Raw genomic sequence first — 20165 nt, forward strand, 5'->3', positions numbered from 1 at the left:
ATGGAACGTTCGCTGATGTTTAATCTGTAATTCGTTGCTTCAAAGCTGCTTCGAAGGTAACAAAGACGGGTCACTGCGACAAAGGAACGTAATAACGATTCATTGGACGGTTAAAAAGGAAAAGGTGCAGTTTGAAACGTCGCGTCAAATGGAATTGAATGTAAGGAAACGAGTTCGCGTGTTATCATAAATTGATATTTCGTTCGCATGCGAATTCGAACAATATAGATCACGAAGCAAATGTCGGGCGATAATGTCGCCGAATGGGATAACGATTGCGCTCAGAATAATGACGAATGCGCTTGGAGAAAGTGTGCCAGGAAGAAGATCGATGCGCGTTGCTGCTGTCACTTTACCAAGATTAATAGATGCGTTTGTAGATCGTTTGATCAACCTCAAAATTAAGGTAGTACCTGCAACTGTCAATTTGGAATAACAAATTGCTTGGGAAATGCATGAGTATTTTATTATCAGCGATCTAATCGCGATCGAGGAGTAATAATCAACGATGGATAACACAATAACTGCACATCATAAATTCAATATATGCATCGATACTTCGAGAGATTACTAATAGAATTATAATACGGATGAATAATGACATAAACTAAAAGTGATTCAATTTTTTTCTAAAATATAATGCTAAGTGCAATAAATCGTTGAACGCCCGGGACAAGGTATGAGCATGAAAAGTGGGGAAAAATAACGAAGTCTCGTGTGTACACGAAAATGAGAAAGAATTGTTGAAGTCTGGTTGCGTGTTTAGCCACAGCAGGTAACGCGGAGCGTGTTGTCGCGCGAAGCAGCTGAAATATTAATCCGCGTACGCCGGAGCCCCGAGGACGAGGTCCAGGCGTAATTGCGAATGTAATTCATAAGTAGCGCGCGGCGCAACGCTAACGGAGGAAACTATTGTTTCGCTTCGTCTCTTATTTGCGAGTCGAGCCAGCAACCGTGGTTACTCGACTCTTTTCCCATTACACGTATACACTCGAGCTCGAAAGCTGTGATACAGCTCTTTCTGCTGGTCCTCTGTCCGCTCGACCCCTCAACTCGTCCAACGATGTTTGCTCGCTGGAGATAGCTGGACGTAGGTTCGCGTGGAACCGAGATAGAAGATGGGGTGAAACGGAGTCGAAGAGAAACTGTAGGGTCGGGGAAGAAGTTAATACCTTTACAATCCGCTTGGCAATTTTTGTCTCGGACAATTTATTAGCGAAATTAGGGAAATTAGCGGCTACCGCGACTACTCTCCTGAACAGACTTATATTTCATTTCTGTCTCTCTTCGTCTTTTTTTCCTCTTTTAATTTTTATTTTCTCGTTTGCTCAAGAACTCCCGGTCTCATGGAGATTATACGCTTTAAATTCTAATGTGCTCGATAACAGAGTATTCGATTCTGAGCTAGTCCTTGAACTAGTTGTTAAGAAAGTTTGAACCAGTTGTTCAAAAGATTCTCACCATCAATTTACTGTGATTAACGCAATAATTTTGTTCGGAGTACTTAGCAGATTGTCGTAATTAAAAATAGAGAACGAAACAGTATCATTATAGCGGAATAAAGTAAGAAGATCATTAATTTAAAGGTTTTTACCATAGATTTGCAATCGTAAGGATAACGTCCCTTTGTTCGTTCGCAAATACGAACACACGAAAGGCGTATCTTTTTTTCGGGATAAATATTTTAAGCGCACGTAGAAAGGTTTAATTCATCCGCAAGAGGTCTCGTTTGATTTAAGTCGTTCTTAATTGTCGCGTTTATATAAACCGGCCGCTGGTCTTTAATACGATTTGATTCTCTTTGCCTCGGTCGTCTCTGTTTTCTTTCCATTTCGTCGAAAAGCATCCAGCTAAAATCCTACCTTGAAACATGTAAAAATTACGTAGCGACCATTATCGTAATTACGAGTTTTCCTTGGAGGTTGCCTATGAAAATTTAATTTCTATTCGCTGATGAAAACAATGGCAGCTCTTGTTTACGGATTTTCGAGTCGAAATCAGCAGAAGATGCGAGCTCGAAGCGATTTGCAAGATAGACGGTTCTAGGAGAAAGTGCATCTCGCAACCTACTCTCCTCGGGTAATAATAATCCAGCTTGCTCAGCTCGTCGAGAAAGCAAACACTCGGCCGCGCTCGTCAAAGATTAATCCTTTGGATGCCGGCTACGATCTGACACGGCTGCGCCGACGAAACGGCAAATACGGGCCGATGTGTATCGAAAAGACCGAAATAACAGAAGTTGGTGGCCATCGTATGGTGGAAGTCTCGCGTGGCGGGAAAATATTTGCCGATTATTTCGAGGTTCAGTCGGACATACAGCGAGGAAAAGCAATGCGACCTGGAGAACGCGTGAATACGTCGGATCGCTAGGAAACGTACCGAAGAATTTCGATCACGCGCGAACGTGCAAGTCGACGGCGTCTGGTATCCGGACGAATGATTTAATAATTTTCATTCACCGCCGGTGTTCGAGACTGAATTAAATACCGACGCTAGCCTTATGATCCAGATCGCGGGATTGTTTAAGCTTCGGTGTTTGACGTTTCGAGGGTGGATGATATATAATTTCTGTCACTAAATAGTGAAAGTTTCATATGTATAAAAAAGACGACGGATCACTGTTCGAATTGATGTGAACAGATTTCCACTTTTAATCGTATTTAGTATTTTCCAGCGCGAAAAATCCGAGTTTAACTTTAACGAAGCGCGAATTCCAGTCACTCAACTGCTCGTTGTAATTAATAGTATTTGACGAATACTGTGTTACAACGTTCGACGAACGGATTACAACGCTTGTCCACGATGACACTCTATATTTAACCAATCTACTAGCTTATACGTATCGACTAGCACAATGAACGCTTCTCGTTTCGTCCGGGTCCTCCGTATCCTTTGTTCTTCACACCACTTGTTTCCGCGAAGCTAAAAGAGACTCGAGTAAATAAATAAGTAGCGAAAAACCGCGGGCACACGGTGCGCAATGGAAAGCGAGACGTGCTGATGAAAAGTGGATCAAATGGACGAGCGTTCAGTTAAAGGAACTGACGGACCGTGAATGTTACTGATGCTGTACACCTTTGTTTTACACCGGAAATGTCCTGCTGACGGGTTTAGACACCGTTCTACCGCGAATGGTGGCAAATCAAAGAGATTTAACGAGTTAGACGAAAAACTCGGGGGATCCATTCTACCCCAGGGGAAACTGCCAGTTCGATTTTTTTTCCTTCCTGAGAGTATTGTCATTTTACTAACTCCGAGATAAGCGCAAATTGAAGTTTCGCCATCGTTTAACGTCGCTTTTGATTGATCGTAGACAGGAAGGGATGGCGGGTAAAGGGTTGGAAATTGAAAGATAACGAAGCAATTCTGAAGAATCGAAGATATTTCTATTCTACGGAAGAAGAAGGGTACTTCGTGTAAGCGATCTGTAAATATTATGTCATAACTGGATGATGGAACGGAGCGCAGGCAGAACGAGTTTAAGGGTAGTTAGCGAGGATCCTGTAGACTTTGGAGTTTGAAAGCTGGAAACCTATCAGAGGTGGACGCGCGCTACTCGCCGGCTAGACCACTCAATTATCCCTTCGTGTCTACGTACGAAACTTTGTATTCGCCTTAACTAGAATCGCGAAGCAACGGAGTATCAGTACGTTTGTTCAAAATTAGAGTAATATTTCAGGCGAAGAAAAATACAATTTGATGCGGAAATTTTTTTACCATATCCTCGGGAACAACTCGAAAGATGTACCTGGATCGTTTACTTTTTACAACAAAGTAGAATGTGAGATAATTAATATGCACAACAATCGCATAAAATCGCAGACAAATGTTACATCGTCTCGTTCCCTTTCCTCCTTTATTCGTTCCTTTTTCCTGATGAATTCGCCAAACGAGAAGCATACGCGATGAACGAACAGAGGTGGGCGCAGCCGAAATGGAAATAAAAGTGCAGGAAGGAAAAGAGAAGGGAAAAAAGCAACGCATCAGCATTGTAGCAGCACGGGTCCGGTCATTGACAAACGGACCACCGCCGCCACGTTGCATCCTCGCGTTTCGCCATACGAGAAGCATGGTAACTACCTTTTGGCGGCCTCATGTTATTTCAATACGCATCGCATCATGGTAATGGAAAAATGCCGGTCGTAAGGATCATCCTGGCGAGCATGGAACCACTCGATCATTGTTATTCCCTTTCCTCTTTTTACCTTCTTCTTTTAATCTTTCCATTTTCACCCTAAACTATACTGCTCTGTTATCTAACGTGTACATTTTACGCGTCTGCTATTTTGAAATGCGAACATTTTGCATTGGACAAGCAAAATTTAATATAATATTACGAAAATGTAATGGTAACAGATCGAGCTGTGGAGGACCCTTTTTTAAAAACGATTTCCAATATCTTTTCAAAGATCTACGATGAATTCATTCGAATGAATCAAACGTTTCGTTAAGGATAGTAAACGTGGGAAGAAGCGTAGCGGGGGACGAAGCAAAAAGATGCCAGAACACGCCACCGTCCGGCAAAAGTTCATCTGTATTCAAAAGGGCATAATTTTTCGTGGCGTTGGAGCCGGTGAAATGAGCCGGACCATTAATTAGGGGTCTCGGTTCGCAAGATGGTGGGAGAGGCGGTAACGGATGTCAGGGGGAGGTTTCGTCGCAGAGAGAGACGGGGTGTATCAGCGGGGTAAGAAGAGCGGGAAGGGTAGGGGGAACGTAATGGGAGCGAGTCGTCAGTGCCAGCAGCATATTCCGCTAAATCAAAAGCAGCCCCCGCACTATTCCTCATACGGGAAGGAGGGAAGAGCAGCCACTCGGTTACCACCAGGCTGCTGTAACACCATAGTGGGGAATCAAGAGTGGGACGAGGGTGATAGTCGGAGTGGGGTCAAGCGAGGGAGACGATGATTTAACCGTTGGCATCGCCTACGTGGACAGGTGACCCGCAACTTCCACGCAGACTGTCCTGTGCCCGTCAACTAGCCTTGATTTAGGGCGAACGACAGCCAGGATGGTTTGCCCGGTGAACCAGTCCGGTCGGGTAGCCAGCGAGAACAGATCGTGCTTCGCGACACCATCTATTCTGCATATCTTTTAAACGGATGACCGCGATATCGGCCGCTGACGAGTGCCCAGTCAGCTCGACGAGTTGCCGAAACATCGTGTCACTTGGCCAAGGTAAACGCGATCGCTATCGACCTGCTCGATTCGTTCGACAGCTGCGAGAAGCTACCTTGTTGCTCTTGTCCATCGATGTTACCGGTATTGCCATCACGGTACGTGTATGCTAACATCAAGATCGTTATCGAGATACGTGAGCACTCGTTTGATTGACACATTGAATACCGTGGCGATCATATCTAATGCAATTAAGTACATTTTTTGAAGATACGAGAAAGAGTAATAATTGCAATTGCTTTTATATACATACAAAAAGTAAACGGACCTTTATGCTATAACAGATAAATGACCATCATGGTAGAATGAATGAATGGCATGGTAGGGAGGGTTCGGACGATAGCTTCAAAAAATAAACGAAGCCGGTTAAAAGTGTTGAATAGAATTAACTCGTTGACTGGTAGGGTAGAAACAAACTCAACTAGTGCAGTATGATGTATTATAGATTATGTTTGGAGACCAAAAATTAAATTTTGCATTTATTTATGCGTTTAACATTTTCTTTTTCGTTTGTTTTGCAACATTTTATTGAATATAAAAGATAGCTGGTTGTTCCGTTCAGGAACGATTTGCAGAATCGAAATTTCCGCAGGTAACCCGGCAACGGAGGTTCAAATTCGAAAATATTTCCGCGTTTAATCTCGATGAGCTGAAAAACAGGTTCGCGTTGTGGCTGGCATGGTTCGTCGAATAATTATCGAGCCCGAGAACCGAGTACCGAGTTCTGGTTGTTTTCGAAAATTTGATTAAATTCCGCTCGCCCGACCAGCCGCCAGGAGAAATCGGTTCTTGCGAAAGGGAAGCATCGTGTTTGCATAAAATATTCTTCCCAAGGGAAAAAGAGGAAGCGAACGAGACGTACGTACCACCTCCGGCCTGGTTCGGTCACGGAACCGTGATTCACGGTTTTACGTGCCGATAACATCACCGATACACTTTTTGTTCGTCCCGATGAAAATCGGAGATTATGAGGATCTATTGTAGCAATTTACGGCTCGAACGAATCCATTTCAGAAGCGGTAATAATTTTCTACATTGTTCCTTTAGAGCCGGTGTGGATATTTAATGAAATTTCGAAGCAATTTAATTTATTTCCTGCATACTAACGATACGCGTCTCTGTTTAATCTTAGCGTCGTTGAGTGGCTATCAAGAGGAAAACTAGAAAAATGTGAGAAATTTTAATCGACGCTGCGATTAACGGTTCGCACGAGCAAGAACCTAAGTTAATTACCGTCTGTTCGGTCCGTTATAAACAAGTATAAAAGTAGACTTTGTAAAACCGATACGAAGGCCATACTATGCACTTAGCTACACCATCAACTAAGTGGATATTAATTCTGATCGGTGGTTGCAAGTCGTTTGGCGGACGATTGGCTGTGGGAACGAAAAGAAAAGAGCGAGGAGATTGGGAAAGGCACGAGACAGGGTAAGACAGACAGCGAGAAAAAGAGAGATGGCGGAAGCGAGAAAGGAGAAGAAGGTTCATGGAAAAGGGGGGGGACGAGTGCATCGTAGCAGGCATTAATGAGCGTTCTAATTAAAACACCGGCTAATGAGAATATATTAGAACGATGTTGCCTGTTTTGCACGCACGTGGCCTCCGTGGACTAGCGATCTGTTCACGAGCCACCCTCCGCCGCGAGTTCCGCGTGTGTGCTTGGACAGCTCGGTATGGATCGATACGTGGTCGCGTTGGAGAAAATCGTTCGTCGCGAACGCCTTAATGATTTTTATCGTGCCACCAGCCGGTGTCGTTTAATGAGGAACACTTCCTTCGCGAAGGCACGAGTGAAGCGATCGAATCCAAACTCGAGCCTCGAGTGGAGTAGGTTTTGAATGGAACGGTTCGGTATCATATAATCGAGGAAGTAGATCGACGACAGGAAATAGTAAGGAGTGTCTACTGTTGAATGTAAGTAGGTATGCTTTTGTCACTTCGTCGCGACGCTTGTATTGCTTGTATTCGCGCATCCACAATCAATTTTTCGTAATTCTCGCGAAGATCTCGTTGGTTGCAAAGAGGTGTTTCAGTGAAACAACAAAAGGAAAATAGATATACATGTTATATAAAAGTGTTTGAATATGGTTTTTCTTTTCTTTTAATTCAAATCTTAACTAAGCTTGACTTATCAACTTATTTTCTTTTATCTTTGCAACGATGTTGTCGATCGACTGATTCGTCGTAGATTGGTCCAACTGCGAACAATGGTATTGGAGATATTGCCCACTCGCGTAAACTACAATCTAATATTCGTGTGACCGCGGATCAAGATAATTAGAACACAGTGTAATCGGGGCACGTGTTCCGTATGGTAAAGTACATCCACTACGTGGCGACCATTTTAATGATTTAGGAAGTGCCGGTTACCAATGATCGTGACGTGATTGCAAATGCAGAGCACAATTGACAAATGATTACAGATAGGTTCCAAGTATTACAAGTATAGTTCATGAATAGGGTATTCTTTGAAAAGAGGAAATCAATTACACTTTATAGTGAGAGAAAATTTTATTGTTAAAAGGGATACATCCGAGAGACACGGATATCGATCCATTTTCCAATCAGCTTTTCTCCCTCTCTTTGAATCACCTCTTTTTCTAGAGAATCTTTTCATAATGAAGTCGTGGAGTACACGAGATAGAGTCGGTTTCACTGCTCATACAAAATACCAGCCGATCCGGTATCCCTGCTGTTCAGTGTCCCGTCGACAATTCCACCGCTTTGCCTGTGCGAGCTGCCATTCGTAAACAATACAAAGCGTTCGTGGCAAACAAATATAGCGCCACGTTTTACGGGCAAGACTGTTGGTTTTATTGCCCTACGGAAAGTCACTTTATCGGGCGAATATTGTTTCTTTCTCCTCGCTACTCGTCCACAATCTCGCGTTTTCCTGCTGAGACGCGAGAATTTTTGCTAGCCATCAAAGGTTGGAAACAAAGAAAGGAATGTCGCGATCGAACACCTGTAGTTTCTTCACTTCTGTACGTTTGCTTTGTACCATGTAATTCCACTTATCGTTTTGATATCGCGTCTGACTCGATAGCTATCGATATTGTTTTTTTATAGCGGATTACTTCACTCCAGGGTACATTTGTTTAGTGTTATTCATTTTTGTTGCAAGAGAGGTCTCGATGATCTTACATCAATATTAATATTGGTTAAAGCGTCGATGGAGAGTTTGATTATCTTAAGTTAATCGGGAATACAGGGTTGTAGGTTGAATTAATTTATCTAAATGGAAGTGGAGCAGGGTTTCTGCTTAGATTAAAGTTCAAACTAGTTCGGCTTAGGTTTTAAGGTGAACTTGGACGGAGTTTGGTTATAAACTGCTTCAAGTTAAATTGTGGATCACTTGAATTGAAACGTTTATAAAAATCAATTTTGAACAAAGAGAAAAGGTAACACGTTGAGTTGAAAATTCGGTGACTACATATTTCAGGGTATAAATAAAAATGTTCATCAACTACCCGGTAGAGTTTGTCCCTTTATCGACGCGAAATGGTTCAATTTATCCGCCGGCAAACTTGATGATTCAATGGGTTCATCGTAGAAAAGGAATTTAGCGAAACGAAGAGACTACCGGTCCTGTCTATCGGCAGTAATCCCAATTACAGGAGACTTCCAACGGACCGGGTCAAAGATCACAGGTGGGGTCGAAGTTTCGGTCCCTTTCAAAGGATCGTTCGCTGGCTGCCTCTTCATTCCGGCCAGGACGTTTTCTTTCTTTGTAGCTACTTTCCTGGCGGATGTGTACGCTTCTTGGCGTCTAAAGGAGACCAGATTCCCGGCTGAACTCGCGTTGACTATGGAGACAAAGACGTTTCCAAAGCTGTCTCTCTTAAGAACCACGCCGAGAAGGACTACCGAGATTTAATTAACTGGATATCTTGTTTCCTAGCTTGTAATCTTCGTCGTCAAAGATGTCTGACTATATGAGCGTTGATTTTATAGAAACCGTCTCAGAAAGTGACGGTAATTAATTGCGTTTAGAGAAAACGATATTTAATCGAAACTGCTTCTCTATTACCATATTTAATTGATAAAAAAATATTTTTAATTGCAATCTTCATCCTATTGTTGCTGGCATTTTCTGTATAACATCTCGGTTGATACGAGATTTCAAATAATAATTCTTTCCTGTCATTCAAAGACGCATCTCTGGTAGAAAATTTAAATATATATAAGTTGCAAAGAACTTTGTTCGTCCGAAGAACTTTTGCGGCGAAACTTCGCCCTGTACCGAAGGAAAGTTGACAAAGTCGTCGCACCTCGTTTCAGGTATCGATCAAGTGATCATAAATTTCGAACGACTTACCACACATGAACGAATCAGTAATACGTAACGTTGTTCGTTTCAAAGGGCAGCAAAGAGTGGTCGTAAAATAAAAACGCGCACGTGTAGGACAAGCGAATAAAAAGCTCCCAATGATGCCATCAGCAACCCCCTTTACGGCAGTACGTCCTCCGCATTCGAACCCTTGTCTTTATTTTTCCATCTTCTCCTTGTTGCAGCTTTTGCAACTTCCTTGAACCCGCTGCTTCTTGTCAAGAATTTTTTTATTATCAAATTATTTAAATTTTTTTATTATATAGTCACGATTAAAGTTCCGAGACTGCAAAAATTTCTTTTATTTAAAAAATTAAAGATGTTTCTGATAGGTCTCTCTATTTGGTACGCTTGAACAAACTCTTTTGATTTCGTTTTATTTCTCAGTCTGATGGCCTTTGTGCGAGATCGATGTTCGCAGTGAAGAAAGGAATCGTGCATCGAAGTTGGATATCCGATCGGGCCGATCGTCTTCACATTCTTGTCTCATTCAAACTCTAATTCGAACTAACGTAACTGGATGCAACCTTAGTCACGAGCTCTTTAATACGATTCCTAGAAGTTTCTCTTCGAAACAGACTTTCGACAAGCTTTTTCCTCCAACTTGTTTCATCGAACTTATCTCTCTTATTTCCGCATTGTTTCCAAACCTATGATCTTTGTGGAACTTCAGAAACGACATCGAATTAAATCGTATTCAGTAGAAAACATTGTTTCTGCAAGCTTTGCGTTTGATCTTCCATAAGAGGATCAAATATTAATTGGTCATGTGTTAGAAACTTTGCTTCGATGACCATCAGAATGTTCTAATCGTAAGACAATCCATCAGAACTTTCTGATAACAGAAACCACGTGCTCTAGTCGTCGAGGGTTTGAAGATACTCTAAAAGGGGTGATGCTCGAGGGTGGTTTAAGTGATCGAACCTCACTCGGTTTCAAAGAGAGGAAGCAGAAACCAGGAAGTGAAGGAAACTGGTGCGGTGGAGGACGGAGGACACTTTGTGGTCTAACTTATAATTAATTGAATCGGCTAACGCAATTAAAAAACTCGTAGTGTTATCTGAAACTTAGTTTGCTTTGTTTTATCCTGTACCTCCGAATAAAAGTTGAGACGAAGAGAAATAAAAGATAGCGTACGTGAACAATTGACAAGGTACATTAAGGGTGACGCATCGCTCCGATACGTCGATACTAATTATTTGCAGATAAAACTCATTACTCAAGAGTGATTGATGATCGAGAGTCGGATCGTAGTATTCCTCCGTCTCGGTAGGCGTATCAGGCGTACGGTGAAAATGATCGAGATACCGAAGGAATCATTTGTTGTCTCCGGACGAAGGATTATCACTTCTCGAGTTCAGATTCTTCTTATTGGAATCAAAAGTAGACTTGAATTAATGTTCAAGCTTCTATTAAAATAGATGACAATAGGTAATTCGTATGAAAATTCGTGCATCAATCAAGTATGAATGACGTGACACTGAAAGTGTTAATAAAATTAATTGAACGCCTAGATGGTCGCTGGTTGCATCTAGTGGTCGTCTCTAGACGAGGGACCGTAGCCACCATTTGCAGCGAAAAGGTTAAAGAAACCACTCTTCATCATCAACAAAGAAGAGATTGTTATATTGCCAGCGATAAATATTTACTTTGAACTTACGCTAAAAGTGCGTCCCTCTGTTGTTGTCTGCGGATACGCGCAAAGTTGACCCGTTAAGAAAACCTTCTTCCGTGGTCGTTGCCGCGGAAGGGTGGAAAACTGTGTAAGTCTGGCCCGCGACGTGGTAATTGTTTTCGTTGCTAATTGTTTAAAAGCTTAGCAAACCCGTAAGGAATTACTTGGTGGCGACGGCGAAGACAATCCTCGAGTCAATATTGAATTATGAATTTATTAGACGCCCTCTTTCGGCTCTTTCCGATAAGGGTTCAGACAGGTCGAAAGCTCTCTTTTCTTCTATGTCTTCTCTTGAAAGAGAGGAAGAAACAGAACGTGAAGAACATCCTACATTTTCTACGGAATCCTCGTCGTATGTAACCAACACGTGCGACATTTTCGTTGGTTAAATCATCCCTTCACTTCGGCTTTCTCCTTTCTCCTCTCTATTCTCGACTTCTTACTTTCATCGTCACCTAGATCGTTCTTCTTCTATTGCTTTCTTTCCTGAGATAAACCCTGCAGTGTTTTCTTTCCTAAGTTCAAAGCCCTCATATTGAACAATCTTGATACTTCTCCTCAGCAAAGTTCTTCTTTTTCTACTTTCTGTGGTTGTTTCCATTTTAGCTGTATGCGCTGTTCGCTTAGATAGTAGAAGAATATTTTAACAAATATTCCTCGCATTACTGCGAACGACGTGTAATTTAATTTCACTTGAGATATACGAAATCTCAGCTAACAGTCGCACGTTCAACATCAAATACTTCATCGGGTTCTGAAGCGTTGCAAAAAAGGTCCCATCTCCTCGTACGATGGTGAACGATCAGATTTTTTCCAGCTCGAGAAAGAATTGGCGTTAGACGAAGCGGTAGCTCGGATGCCTCGTCGACCAGAGAATAGGGTGAACGAATCTCCATTTTTATTCGCATCGGACGATTTGCGATTCGATTTAAGCCCCCTTGAATGTGCCGTCGATTCGCTCGTTCGGGCCTCGTACATCGCGATTCGCATTTATTCCCTGGCTGAATCGAATTACCCCGCGAGTTCGACGGCTCGTCGAATTTGGGTCGCCGCGTATATGCAGATGCCCGCGTGAAACTTACCTCCAGCCTCGCGGCGCGAACGATTTTTCATCGAAACCATTCGAAAAAAGAAATCGAAGTTCGATCGTAATTACCAGCCGGAAACGTTGTTTTTCATCTTTCACCGTGGAAATTCGTTTAAACGGATAAGGTATTCGATCTGTGATTCGATCACGCGGTATCCGCGTCGAATAGAACGGTATATCGAATTATGTGCGAACCGGAGGAATGTTATACGGTAATAGAGAGGTCGAGTGGAATAGAACGACGAGTAGAGGGATAGAGATAGAGAATTTGATCCGGGATGAAGAGGAAGAGGGAGAGAAATGCGAGGATGGAGTGAACGATGAAGACAGACCGTGACGGATGGACGCCTCGGAGGTTCTCGGTACCATTATGTAAATTTCATTAGTGCTTTTGTGCTGAGCCAGCTCTCGTGGCTCCAAGTATCTCGGGTCACGTTATTACCTTCAAGATTTTTTCTCGGCCAGTTTACCAGTCATCTTCGTTACGCGTTATTAAGATGTTCTTGATGGAAACTGCACGAAGGCGTCCCGTTCGATCAACCTTCGGGGCTAGTGTCATGAGAGAAAAAGTAGATTGGCTTTTTTGGACACGAGGACCGTGATTAACCGAAGAAGACTTACTTAATGAAGAGGGCTTAGTTTAAGGGCTAGGTCGTCGGTTTCGGCTCGTTGCGCTGCTTTAATGATCCTTGTCAAAAGAGTGATTCTACGAGCGATCGAAAATATCTTGTGTACATTTTCGCAAAACTAATTATTTATCTATGATTAGTATACATATTTTATAAAGTAATCTTCAACTTTCATGAAATATGTTAACTCGCTATATTTTCGCTCCTTAAATCTGACATTTTAAGAACTGTCGAGGGAAAGATACAAGACTGAATACGTTTATTTTTTCCATTTAAGGTTATTGACTTCTTAACGAGATACGCGACCGTTTGAATAGTTTACGACGAAGTGGCAGCGGATGTTTAAGTGTACGCCCGGGGCGCACGATATCCTAGAGCTGGCCACTGAAATGCGAGTCCGCTACTATCCAGATTAGGTATATGACGGGAGGAAAATCTAGGTGCGGAGCTTTCCTTCTCTCGTTTTCCCTGCGGGCCACGGCATAACAGTAAACTGACTGAAATCTTTGTCCGCCATCCCGTGGGATAAGATTCTGCGGTAAAGGCAGAGCCGCGGCCTTCTGTTGACCCCGCAAATACCGATACACCCGGGGGATCAGGTTGTCAGGCTTATGGTTTTGCGGACATATCGATTTCGCCGATAATAAATGCGTTACTGTGCACTATCTCGATGCTCGAGCTCTTATTTATGTAGGTCGCTATGTGCCTTGAATGACACGTCACAAGAAAACTGAAATCTTCGATTTTTCTATAAAGTCTCATTGAATGTTAATATTATTTCACCGTTGATAAAGCGTTAAATTTCATTTTAGTATCTCAACGATAATTTGATTTACAGATGCATCTTTTATATTCTCTGAGAATAATGTTTTGATAGAATCATACATTTTGCGCCGCCGTACGCGAAGTTCGGTGGTGTCCCTCGTGGAATAAGGTCCACGACGACCACCGGCGTGTATGAATAAATTCATGGTAGAGGAGTTGGTTGGCAGGCTGCGGGGCGAGGTGGGTGGGGTGGCTCGCCGGAGAACGGTGGACTAATCCAAAACAATGGAATGCGCCGACCAGGCTAAGCGAATTAATCTTTCACGTTGCCGGATGCACAATAGGCCAACGACGTTACATGATAATTACGCGCGGGATTCGGTATTGTGTGTAATTTCGACCGGTGAACGTTTCGAATACCCGCGAGCGTGGATACATGGGGGAGGATCCTCTACAAAAGTTGCGGCAAATGTTTTTTCTCGTAATCGTTTATTGCAATTACACGAAAACGAGTTAAAACAAACGATTGTGAAGGGTTGGATTTCCAGTTGTTTTCAAGTCCAACCTTTTGAAGATCTAATTAATTTTTGTAGACTATTGTTATTTGCTGTTATAATTTTAATTATAGAAAATTGGAACCGGAAATACAAAAGGATAAAAAGCTCATATTTGTTTAATAACGTCAGTCGACAAAATTGTAGCACTACCATTAAGCTATTTCATTTCCTCTTGCTTTTTCTTCATTCTTTCTCTTGGTGCTTTTTATTTACAATCGCAGGAATGATTTTATACGAAGCACTGGTAGACGGTGTTCGTTGGCGTAATTGTTTCGATGCAAAACACTCGAGAACGCGAGATACTCTTTAATTGCGTAGGTCGGATCCCCAGTACCGGGTAGCCATAGTGAATACCCACCCCCTGTACTTAGGGAAGTCCGCCCTTGAAGCCCTTTTTAACACTTTTGCGATTTCCAGCGTATTGAAACACGGTGTAGCGCGGCTGGTGATTATCGATAGTCTTCCCCCTCATATTTTCCGTCCTCTATCATCGAAGACACTTTAATTATGTTCGGTCCGCCGGGATGAAACCCCTGTGTTTCTTTACTTTCGGGGCTGACGTGGTAGGGAACATTTTTCCTAGCCTCTGTAACAGGTTTCCTGGCGCATATATTAAAGAACCAGTTCCAATGAAGCATCAAAGAACACGATTTGACAAACAATCTGTGATCTGCTTGGGAAAAAGTTGCAAACGAAAGCTCGCGGTCAAAAACAGAGGCACCCCATGATGAAAAATTAATAGGAAAATGTTAAAAGTTTATATATTTTTTTTCTATATATACGAAAAAAAGGAAAAAACCTGTCAGGTCATTCCTCTTCTGTATAAAAATGATGTTAGTCATTGAGCTGAACCACCCTTCTTTGGCTTGCTTTTCTGCAGCCGTCAGAAGGTGCTTTTGGATCGATGCACTCTAAATGACACGATTCCCTGCCGTGATAAGAGTGGTCCACTTTGAGTTTCGTTCAGGGAAGCTCGCCAAATAGGGAGGCTAGCACACGACGAAAGGCTGCGACAGGCATTTAAACGCAGCGATAAGCTTTCACCTTGCATCCCCCGAAGCGGAAATTGGACTGGGGCGAGCGAGTACGCGTCATCAAAGTCAGCACCCTCGATTGGGGGATCCTGTCGCGATATCGTCGAAAAGATACTCGTTTCAGGTATTTCTGATTGAAAAGCTGCTGTTGAATTACCTTCCCCCAGTTAATTAAAAGCCACTGTTAATATTGTAATTAGCGCTCGTATCCTGGACTTTTTTTTCCATGGCTGTGTTTCGAGTAACGAGGGAGTTCTTTAGCAATATCTGATTTCATCACGTTTGCACTGTACATACGAACGAAATATTTTGTTGCGAGCTTTAAAAAAGATAATTGACGGATCGTGTTTCGAAAAGGAGACTAAAATGATGGACATCGAATTTCACAGACCAGGAGCAACGATACAAATACGAGTTTATGGTGTGTCGAATCATATTTTCCAACGTTTTCTGACACAGCTGGGCGCGTAATTATTTTCGACTGGTTGTATTCTGTGAATTGCAAGAAAGAACATACGATCCTTGTACGATACGTACTCGTTGTTACCGATGGTTAAGATCTTTCATCTTTGGAGCTCTCTCGTCAAGAGTTTGCAGCGATATGGTGCTGGGTGTGCTTTTAGCCGTATTACTTCCGTCGGAATTGCAGTTCCTAGTATAAACTTTATTACATCTTATCGTTATACCTCGTCACTCCTAACAGAGAAAATTATTTCGATTCGCTTGTACGGTTCACGGAGTATCTTCTTCCTTGGAAATATACCAGCTCGTCTGTCGGTGCAGCTTGTGATTATAAATCGCGTCACAGATGTCTTTCTAATATACCGTTACATTACGAAAAGACGAAAATCGATCAATGTTATCATCCAACTTCATCGTGCTTCGATTCGAACCTGTCCGTTTGCCGAAAGATCGCTTTATCAATAGAGTTTAATATTCCATATGACTACCTTGCAGGATAGTACTTTTCGAATCGAATTTTAGATCTTGAAGAGCTTTTTCCATTGACTCTGTGTCTATAAAAATATCTGACAAGATAAACTAGGAAAGAGAATGAAAAAATTTAGAGGGAAATTGCTAATAGAATTATTGAAATTCGAATTTGTCAGAGATTACATCACCGATCGACCTGTCAATTTTCTTTAGCACTCGCCAGAAACGCCAACGACATTCTGATTTTCCGTAATACCTTTGTGGACACGTGTGGCCAGGCGAGTTGCCGTGTCGCCACAATTGGAAACAACAAAAAATCGATCACGGCCCCATTGGAATGAACGAGCACGCAAGAAACGTTCAATTCGATTTCTATCGGCGAGGATAAAAAAAGCGGTATTTGCCCGGATCGGCGATCAAATACTCCTCGAATAAATAATATCGCACGTGGGTCACGAGCGTTTCCACGCTTTTATGCCGCGCTAGAAATATTATTCGTCGGCCAGCTGGCTGATAATTACGCAACGAAAGCGTCGGGAAAAATCTTCGACGGATGGAAACGACGAATCACCGAGCGAATAATTTACGTTCGAAGGTCGTTGAACGCGGCTCGTGCATTTTCTCAATCTTCGAGTAATTTTCTTTTCCGCTCTCCGCAGTTCATTTTTCTCTCCCACGGAATCGAATTAAGGCTGGCTCGACTTCGCGTCGGGTCCGCCTCGGCGATGCTGTAAAAACGAATCGATTGAATTTCAAATTGTCGCTCGCCCAACCCGCTTGTCCCGGACCTTTTGATCCGTTATTAAAAAATAGCGACGGTTACTCGAATGTAGATCATTGAGCAATAATTATTCGAACCTGACAAGCCGAGCGGGAAATCGATCGATCGATCGGTCATCGAATGACAACGTTCTCTCCGATGCCAACGATGTTAAATTTTTCTGAAAACTCGCACTAATTCGTTGCACAACGTTTAAACGCGAACAGGGTGTTTTAAATGAGAGCATAAATCATACTAAGGGTAATGAAAGAAAAGAAAGAACAATGAAACGGATAAACTGGGAATCTCTGTGCTTACGTGAGAAAGATTGCTAAATTGAACACATGAAGGCATTGCGTGGTAGCTCGTTAACAATTAACAACGCTCGGAACGGTTGTTACGCGTTCGATTAGCGAAACTTTTGTTGGAAATATTTCAAATATAACATACGCGCTGTTTTTGTTTCAGAATTGTTCATACGTTTTAACGTACGTTCTTTTGTTCGTATTCTATGTTTCCAGTTGTGTTTGTTTTTTTCGAGTACTGCCTTACTGTGTAATCAAGCAGAAAGTAGTTAAAATTTCTATTTAAATTATTAATTCTTTCAACGGCCTATGGGTTAATGAAGCATGATCTTACTTTTGAATTATGTTAGACTTTCGTGTTCAAGTTTTACAGTTCATCTTGAAGGTTGATTTACGGAAAATGGTAATTTTGGGGGACAGCAGTAATGGTAAAAATCAACTGCCAGACTCTCGAATCTTATCGGTATCCCCGTTGGTTCGTCGAGGGAAGAAAGTTGAGGATGGAGAGGAAAGACAGTTTTCTCTGTTCAGGTAAACGCTCGAGCTAATGCGGCAATGAATTCGTATTTGTCCAGGGCGTTGGTGTCTGGAAGTGAAACGGATGGATAAAAAAAGAACGGGAACAAGGGAGAAGGATAGTCGGTAAAATTCAGTTGCAAACGAGGCGTGTACCTTAACTCGCTTAATTTTATCCAACGAAGAGCGAAAACTCGTGCTCGTCAACGAACGTTTCCCGGCGCATATATTGTTATGTCGTGAAGAATTTAAAACTTGATCCATTTGATTAAACGAAACGTTACGTCTTTGAATTAAATTTAGTTTCACAGGAAAATTCTATTTACTTTTTAAAAACATTTATTCGTTTGAAAGACATATCCTGTAACTAACAATTATTTCTGTTTTGTTTCAGGTAAGTACCAGCCACATCTTGTTGATCTAATTAGATGGAAAAATGACAGATGTCAAGAAGAATGGAATTCTTTTCACGGTGAGAAATACATATTGTTTTTCGCTATTTATAGTAAAAAAATTTTAATTTTGTCCTTTCTGCGCAAACTAACAATTACAAAGTTTCAAAGGGGTTGATTTTCCTTCAAATTTCACACATTTCTACCTATTCGCCGCAGGTCACAGGCAGACGCATTAATTTCACCTTCTTCCTCGTTACTTCGCCCCAATCCACCAGCCTTTGTTAGGGGTTGGGGAGCTTGGGGACTAGTGAAATTTATACGGAAATAACACGGCGAATAAATTGCACACTTAATTGTTATTCTAAAGCTCTGACCTCCGGGCACGACCCACGCGTGATACATTTTTAATACTGCAGGGTATTAATCTCGCATTAGCCCGTTACACATAAAAAAAAGTAGAGGGTGGTCAGGTGTTTTTTGGAGCCGGTATTACGCGACGCATCACCCCATGCAGAGGGTTCACATTTGGAATCAACATAAAATAGAAAATTTAAAATGAAAATTAAAAATGAAAATACCCCCAGTGAAACATATCTTACAAGTATAATTAAAATTTTTTAAATACAGCTATTCAATTTAATTACAATATTAGCAATTCTCATTCAAATAACTTTAATGCATAAAATTGATTTCTTCAATCAATTCCGCGCCCAAAGATCAAAACGATAGGGTACGATTCATTTTGATTTGAAGTGAAATGCACGTTTTGTATGCGAGAAAAAGTTGAAACGTAATCGATCCCCCGCTACATCGAGTTCGGTAATTTCCGAGCGGCGTGGATCGAGCATCGAATCAGTAATCACGGTGCAGGTTCGCGCGCTAATTACAATTCCGACACAGATTCGAGGGCAGTCACGGCGCGGCGAAATCGAGCCACGCTTCGTCGAACTTTATTAAAAGTTCACGCTTTTACGACCTTGCGAGACTCTTTTTCCCACCCACGCTCGAGCAACGAGCTTTAATCACTGTTCCTGATCAGATATACCCGCGTAAAATATCGACAGGCGAATCGCGGTCTACCCGACCACCGAGTAACTCTATTATAAATTCTCCCGCTGTACTCCTTACTTTCTCCACAAATGCGCTCGTTAACGCGTTCCTTTGTCTCGTCCCTGGACAATGAGAACGGAAGTCCTGCTTTCTAATTAACTTTTTACTGTTCCATATTTATTTGATAATTTGCGAAATCTATGGAGCATATAGTAATAGTACTCTTTCTCTAAGCGCGTTGTTTTCATATTTTTACTTTCCAGTTGGGATTTTTTGAAAATGTAATGAAAGCCAGGGGTTGCATTCACGAATATACTTTTATTTGAATATTTTTATACATCCTTCTGATTCTACTACTAGAAACTTTTTGCTAGAATTTCAGCTATTTTTCAGAAGCTCATTAGAAGTACAAAAAAAATGAATGATAAAATCTTTTGTAATTCGAGTTGGTTGAAAAGTCGGTGGAACCCTCTCGATTGGGCCGTGCCAAGATCGCATGGGTGGTTCTTGAAGAGGGTTGTACAGCTGTATAAGTGCAATATGGTGGATACGTAAGAAAGAAGATATAAGCCTACCGCGAGGAGGAAGCATTACGAGCGCGGATAAATATGTATGCGCGCGGCGAAGGGATCGAATCGGTGGGCGGCGGGAGGAGGGTAAAAGAGACGCCCTGCTGGTAGATAAAGGGCGGCCGAGAAGTAAGAATTCGATTATCTCGGCGGATGCTCGAACTTCTCTCGGATTTTCTAGCGCGGATAATGGAGCACTCTTTGAAGAAAGCTTTCGCGCGCGCCGAGCTGATACCCTTCTCTTGTTTTCCGTCTTTCTCCCTTTTCTTCCTGCCCTAGCCCCGCCTGCCTTTCCGCGTGTACGCGTATTCCAGCCCCCTTCGCCGTGCCGTCGAGCGAGAATTCAAAGCTTTTCGGGGACGAAGAAGAGGGAGAAATAATC

General features: G+C 42.2%; 1 long non-coding RNA gene across 6 annotated transcripts in view; it reads left to right on the forward strand.

Moving 5' to 3' along the window:
* The window catches only part of LOC117600190 (uncharacterized), a 473823-nt gene that overhangs the window by 124984 nt on the left and 328674 nt on the right, over nucleotides 1–20165 (forward strand). Inside the window, exon 3 of one of the 6 annotated variants that reach the window (XR_004580410.2) lies at nucleotides 18164–18776. The exons of the other annotated variants lie outside the window; for them this stretch is intronic. This is a non-coding gene — a long non-coding RNA (uncharacterized LOC117600190). Of the gene's footprint in view, nucleotides 1–18163; nucleotides 18777–20165 lie in introns of those variants that run through there. 6 annotated transcript variants of the gene reach the window in all.

Source organism: Osmia lignaria, chromosome 15 (assembly GCF_051020975.1).
Source record: "Osmia lignaria lignaria isolate PbOS001 chromosome 15, iyOsmLign1, whole genome shotgun sequence".
Lineage (NCBI taxonomy): Eukaryota > Metazoa > Arthropoda > Insecta > Hymenoptera > Megachilidae > Osmia > Osmia lignaria.